The sequence below is a fragment of the Helianthus annuus genome, chromosome 4 (genome assembly GCF_002127325.2).
Source record: "Helianthus annuus cultivar XRQ/B chromosome 4, HanXRQr2.0-SUNRISE, whole genome shotgun sequence".
Lineage (NCBI taxonomy): Eukaryota > Viridiplantae > Streptophyta > Magnoliopsida > Asterales > Asteraceae > Helianthus > Helianthus annuus.
Window position 1 is genome coordinate 3,157,104 of NC_035436.2, and position 7,851 is coordinate 3,164,954.

Sequence of the window (7,851 nt, forward strand, 5' to 3'; positions counted from 1 at the left end):
CAGTTGATTGTTCAGTTAATGAGTTCGTTTCAGAAATTGTAAGTTCGTTTCATAACCATGCGTTACCCAGTATCTTGGTTTCCAAGCCTTTACAATATTAAGTGGGGGCTTCCCATGTTGTATGTACTAGACTAGTTGTATCTATAAGTGTCCTTCCCAATCTGAGGATAGTGGTAAGTATGAGTTTATGTAGGTTTTACGTAAGTGCCCTTCCCTAACCGAGGACAGTACGTAGCGAGTACGTAGTTTTAGCGTTGGTGTCCTTCCCAAACCGAGGACAATAGTACGTAGGTTTTACGTAGGTTCTAACACTGGCGTCCTTCCCAAACCGAGGACAATAGTACGTAGGCTTTACGTAGGTTTTAGCACTGGCGTCCTTCCCAAACCGAGGACGGTGTTAAGTAGTCTAGTAGAGATGTAAGTACGGGTAGTCATACAATCTCATTCCCAACCCACCGGGAATCCCATGCCTTGGAAGTGTGAACTCACCTTGGTTTGCTCGGTATGCTAAGGTATGTGCTCACAAATAATCAGTCAAGGCCTATGGTATGCATTTGTACATAATCAGTTTGTATTCACGAAGTTCACGTATAAGTACAATCACAGTAGGCATTGAATCAGTGATCACTAAATAGCACAAAGCACGTATTCAAACTCATACAAATCATGCTTATCATTTAACATCAGTTAACTAACCCAGTTAACCCTTAACAGAAGTAAACTTAGTTACTGAGCAGTTTACTCCCTCGACGAAACACACTTGTTTCGTCGTACAACCCTTCGACGAAACACCCTATGTTTCGTCGTGATCCCTTCGGCGAAACACCCTCCGTTTCGTCATATCTACTCTCGGCGAAACACCCCCCTGTTTCGCCGTGATTTGTGTTTCGTCTGCAATGTCAGTTACGTCGCGTAACTGACGATTACCCAGAAACCCTAACCAATAATCACAGCCGTTACACACTAACATCGATCATCACCATACGGCAAATCATACAGTCATTCAGCAAATCATCGATATCATTGATTACCAATCATAACATAATCATGTGTTAACCTTAGAAAATCTAGCATATGTGTTAGCCATTACATGAGAGCACATTCACAGATTCATCAATATCAACATCCTATTCTGATCATCAACAACAAGCAAATCCGATCTCGACACACGAAATTGTAACCGATAAAATAGATCCTATTATAGACAATACATCATCTCAACATGAGCATAAACATTACTTAGCATCAAACCCTAACGATTTTGATTAACAGTTAATGATTTCAGGCAAACAATCACGCAAGGGTTTAAACACTAACCGCGATGAACAGAAAGAATGATTTGATCGATTATGGATGGCTCCGAAGCACACAATCGCCGTCAACAGAGAGAGAGAGAGAGAGAGAGAGAGCTCTAGGGGTTCTTATTTGTTAAAGTGTGGCAAGTGAAACGATGATTCCCAATAAAAACACACGACGTAACGTACTGGGCCCTAATGGGCTTCGGCGAATCATGGGCCGGCGGAACACCTCGTTTCGTCGAGGTGTGTGTGACAAAACACGTCTGTTTCGTCGAGGTGACTTATGGCGAAACACTCCTGTTTCGTCGGAGTGGTTGATGGCGAAACTCTTTGTTTCGTCGGGTAGTTCTATCTTAAACAGTTTACAAGTTCATGTTCATGCAACCAAACACTTTACTCATATTAAACACATAACATATCAAACAACCATTTCAACTTATAATCCAGTGTACAGTTACAAGTCAAACAATCAAACAACTAAATAGTTAACGCGCAATTAATGCGAAGATGGAATCTTGGAAACTCGAGTTGTCACAAATATATATTGATATTCTCTTATAAACTAATATATATATATATAAGTAAGTAAATGTTATTTATTTAGAAACTAAAACTTAGTTACATTTTTCTAGCATAGAAAGAAAGTTTAAGTTGTTGGGATTTGCCTTATTTGTTTGTGAGAATATACGTGAAGAAGAGTGGCCTTCACCTTTGTCCTTAGGAGCACTCAAGTAGCTAATAAAAAGATGAAACCTTCATCCTAATTCTTAAGAGCACTCAAACAATCCTATATATCCTTCACAATATGCAACATCATGTGTCTATTTCATTATTCCTTAGAGACCAATCCTTGATCACAATATGCAACATCATGTGTCTATTTCGTTATTCCTTAGAGACCACTACAAGAAGTCAAGAACTACTCACTAATAGCAGCGACAAGCCAAATGTCGCCGCTATTGGTCAATCCAACGGTTGGGGTTCATTAGCAACGACGTGTCGGTGCTAAAAGTGTTACACCTTTAGCGTGGGCACTTAAAGGTCAATACCGACCAAGCAAAAGCGGCGACCCTTTAGTGGTGACATGTCGCCGGTAAAGGTTTTTTGCGGCGCTGATCACCACCTTTAGCGCCGACAAGTGTTACCCATATTATTGCGTTTTCTTGTAGTTGACTCATTACAGATGGCCCTGATAAGAATTATACTAAATACAATTTATACAACTCTCAACCTTTTTTTTTATATTTTACCCAAATGTAATATATTTTATAGGAAGAAAATGTATAACAAATATGAGAAAGAACACATGTTCCATCGCATTATTACCTACATTCAATGATTCCATGTTATAATATATAAATATTATGCCTGGCAATCTTGGCCAGCGGAAGAGAAATGGGTTGGAATGGGTGATTTTTTTCTTGTATATGGATTGAAATGGACAGTTCCTTAGTAGGGAATGGGTTGAAATGGGTAGAGAACTAAAGGGGTTAAATTGCAGACGGGTTAGAATGGATCAATAGAAATTAGTAGATGGGTCAGGATGGGTCAATAGAAATAAGTCTGAAGGGTGAGTTGTTCAACTTAATACAGGTAAATGCATTCAAAAATCTTCTGGAAAATCAACAACCAGTACAAAAAGCCACCATTGTGCTGGTAGGATTTGGCAATACTACTCAAGGTTGTTCATTGGTTTTGAGGATGAGCCATTTTAACCCAAACCTATCCTAATCCAAACTCATTCTAGCCTAAACCCATTCTGACCTTTTTTTTAATTGGCTCATCCTAACCCAAACCCATTCTGACCCAAACCCAACAACCAACCCGCCCATTTTGCCACCTTTAGTAAATATATAATTTGTGCAAGACACAACCAAGATTCAACTATGTTTTTACAACAAATGTGTAAGGCATATGGTGATCCAACAATGACACCCCACAAATGTAATTGCAAAGTTATGATTTCGTGGTGAGAAATGAATCACATATTAATATATTCACCCTAAATTTCTGAGTCACATTCAATGTCCAAATGTCGTACACAATGACCCTTTGGCCACCAATTCCGGCCCTTTTGCGATGGAAATAAAATTTACTATTATGTCAACTCACAAACATCTTGTGTTTTCTTGTGAAACTTTCATGGCTTTAAAGTTTAAACAATACGATTTGAAAATGGTTCGAGTCGCGTGATCATTCTTTAAAAGTTTTTTTTTTAATCACAATAAGCGTATCTCATTCATATTTGTCAAATTACATCAAAACAGAAGTTAGACGGGCAACAAGTTGCGCCGCCACCCTTTCTGAATTGCAAACCCTAATCTACCAAAGACAAAAAACAACTCTAAAAGTTGTTTTTTTTTTCTCTTTTCTAGATTTAGTTTTGTCTAATAGTTTCTAATTTGATATGGGTATAAAACTATATCAATTTCTTTTAAAGTGATAGTATCGATTTTCAGATCGCGCTCTTAAATTTCCTTTTATATTTCTAGTTTGACATGAATATAAAATCGAATGATTTTCATCACTACGTTTTTACTATCTTAAAATACAAGTCTTTAAGGACAAAAATGCAATTTTATCACGATTTGAATATAAAATCCAATGAATTTTATTATCTATATATATATATATATATATATATATATATATATATATATAAATGAGATGTGATTTGGGCTAGGTGGCATGGGATTTGGGACATTTTTGCTGATGTGGCAACCTCATTTTTTGAGTTTAGGAAGGAATCTACTATACACACAATTCCACGCGGGATCCGTTTCTAAATCGGGTTGGAATTTGGATTCCGGTCAACAATCTGGATCGTATATATTATCTTTGCTAACCAACATTACTTTTCTAAACCCTAGCCTCCCCTCATTCATTGATGTACTGGATCCGTCACCGTCTCCAAGCGATTCAACAAACAGGTAACAATTCTTCGGATATTGATTCATGTTTGATAATGCACCAGATGGTCACACATTTGATTGATGAGCACTAATATTATCCTCCCTTCCCCATCAGATTCTCGGCGATTTAATCATCCCCAAGGTTTGATTTCCTTTCCCTTTTCTCATGTTCTACGATTTTAGGGTTATCACAAATCTTTTGTATACATTATATGTTGTTTCATCTTCAACGATTTTAGGGTTTTCAGCAATATATTATATCCTAATCTGTTTTTTTTTTTCATTTTTTTTATTTAGGGCTTTTAGGAATCGATTTTTATTTTTTGTTATTTCGATTGGTACTTAATGGATTAACAAGTTATATGTTTTATACAACTTCGATTGATACATAATTATATATTATACAATTTATATTATCTACCTTTTATATATTGCCAGTATATGTAGAATCGAGTAAAATCACCAGTGATATATGTGATCTGGCTAGATGGAAGCAATTAACATGACTTTATATTTCTGGTTAAAAAATTGTGACAACCCTCACTAAACCAGGTATCCGTACGACTTAATTAACTATTAATTGCTGCTTAATTACTGTGCTTAAACTGAGATTACTGATGAACTGCTACTTGACTGTTGATACTTGTACATATCTGCATCATACTTTGATTTCCGTCACTACATTATTTACTTACTGAACTTTAGTGACAAACGTGATGCACAAAAGCACAGTAGTATTTGAACGGATAACCTATTGAACATGCTGATAAAGCCAGCATCAGGCAGACACTGCCTCTAAAGGCCTGTATGAGCCAGAAATATTTTACTACACCCAGAGTGTGTGTAGGGATACAAGGGTTGTAGAACTGCGTCTCTAGGAATAAGATACAGAGATTGGATGTGCCTAAAACGTACTCTAAGCACGAAACACAGCACTTTTATTAACATACTAGCTTTTAGCTAACTAATAACGTGCCAAAACATGAGGAAACTGACACTTTGCAGAATAAGATGTGTCACTAAAAATATTATTAACGACGCTTAAAAGATTACTTAAGCTCTTTAACGGATTACTATCCAACCAAACAACCGGACTATACCCGGAACATAAAAATATTGCCAGAAATATTATTGGTCTTTTTCTGAGCCAGTTAGGGTCCCTGATTACCCTAACACTCGGTTTATAACGCATCATACAACTAACGGGGTTAATCCCTAAAGTTAACCTACTTAACTAAACTAAACACTAACTGAACGATTGAAAACGAACTAGATACCCCCCCCCCTCAATGGAATCGGCCAACTCGAGGAGACAAGGGAGTACAACTTTTGATTATTAAATTGTTTATGTCTAATATCTAGAAGACATAAGATCCGTTGGACGATGATCATAATTTTCTCTATAAATACCCCACTTTAACCTTAGAGATTAAACACTTCACTTAATCACCAAACTCTTTCCTCTCTCTTGCCCTCCCACTCACGGCCGAACCTCCATCCATCCACCCATCCATTTTCGAATTCCATCTTTCACATTCCAAGTATCTACAAGCCTTACGGGTCACGTATTAGGAAGCTTGGAGCAAGCGGAAGTGGAAGGACCTCGTTACTTAGCTTTTATCCACCACATTTTCGCCTAGATTCTTCCCTAGCCCCGAGCTAGAGGTATAATGTTTAAAACTCACTCTCGAACGTATCTAAAGTGGTTAATATGAGTTATAACGGTTAAAAGTCGGAAACATGCGTTTTGAATCTCTAAAGTCTACTAAAACATGAATTTTGTTGGATAAAAGGTCATGTCTTGTGTAAAAGTTGTAGTATTTGAATATGTTGGTTATTGAGGCCCGATCTACGTTGTGGTGGCTCTTATCATCGTTTAACCCGACTTTGTTAAGATCATAGATCTTGACATAAGCTTGTTTCTATCGGTACGAGGGTTAAAAGGTGAAACTCCACCACACGAGAAACATGAACTTGTGTAAAAGTAATATTACTAGTAAAATGGTGTTTAAAACTAGCGGATCTACGTATCCGCAAGTGGTATTTTCGTAGAACCAAGTGTCGAGAAAATCATGTTTTATAAAAGTCGGGTGACATACTAACAAAGGTGATTTTACAAACCACAAGTGTATAAACACTTGTGAAATAAGAAGTTTCGACAAGATAACAATCTTTGAGAAAGATGACGGGAAGTTGTAAAGGATGATTTATTCTAAAAACGGGGTTTTTACAAGATTAAACTATTTTATACAAAGATCCACCAAATATAACGGGATCTACACTATAGTTTTCGGAAAAACTACAAGTTCATGTAATAATGCGATTTTACATACTTGCCGACTAGTTTGATGTGTTAAGGCAAGTTTGATGTGTTGAAACTAGTTTGATGTGTCGAAAATTGTTTGATTGATTTAAAGAAGTGTTGAAGTGATTTTGTAAAAGAAAATGATACGCTTGAAAGCGTGGCCACCTCCAGTTACAGGGGAAACTCTGGCGAAATTTTTTCTAAAATCTAACACTTAGAATTATTTACAAGTGTTAGAACTATTTTTGATATATTTTCAAAATATATTTCGCCATGACTTTATTTATTAAATAATCGGAGGTGGGATTTTCACAAAACTAAACGTGATAAATATTTATTCGATAAATATATTTTTCACCACACTGATTATGATTATTTTGTGAAAATACATAAATATTATTTTTAGAATAAAAATAATATTTACCAACGATAACGAACCCAAAATAATACAAACGCTTACACGACAAACATATAAGTTACAACGGTAATTACTATTACCACACGATCGCTAAAACGTAACTTACGCTTTATACGGAAATATTCATTAACGCGTATTTTGTCAACGTATTATTTTGGAAAGTATTATATGAAGGGAAATATAATATTTTTGAGAAAAATACTTATATTTTGGAATGAGAAGTAAAAATATATTAAGTGGGACTTAATGAGATGATACAAATACACATGTATTAAATCCCCCATCCTTGGGAAGGAGACTAAACTACCAAGTATATACAAGGAACGGTTGTCTAACTGTTTCCCGAAACTTAAACTATAAAGCTAAGGCACGGCCATCCGTCTAATAGAATTAGCACATGTAGGTCGTTGCACAGCTTTCGGACATTTGGAGTACTTGGTATAGCGACGCACTGACTGTGAGTTCATGTCCCCCTTTTCTCATAACTGTTTTCAGTTTTCTAAACTGCGGGGGTGAAATACATGTTACTATGATTATGAATATTTCTTACATGGTATGGTCAGCTAAGGAAGGAACTGTTAGGTTATGTGATTTGGGTAGGTGAAACCTTAAGAACATTAGTCCTCGTAGTACGATCGAGGGATACAAGTGATAGGCCTATTTGAGCATAACAAACCCCACCCATGCGCCCTAAGGTTGGACCATGTGGTGACCTTGTCTTAACACCACCCATGCGCCCGCAGGTTGGACCATGTGGTGACCTTATCGTAACACCACCCATACGCCCGCAGGTTGGACCATGTGGTGACCTTGTCGTAACCCCACCCATGCGCCCGCAGGTTGGACCATGTGGTGACTCATGCCCATTCCCCTGTCCCGGACTCATTTGAGTTCCTGACATCCGCATTTTCGCATATA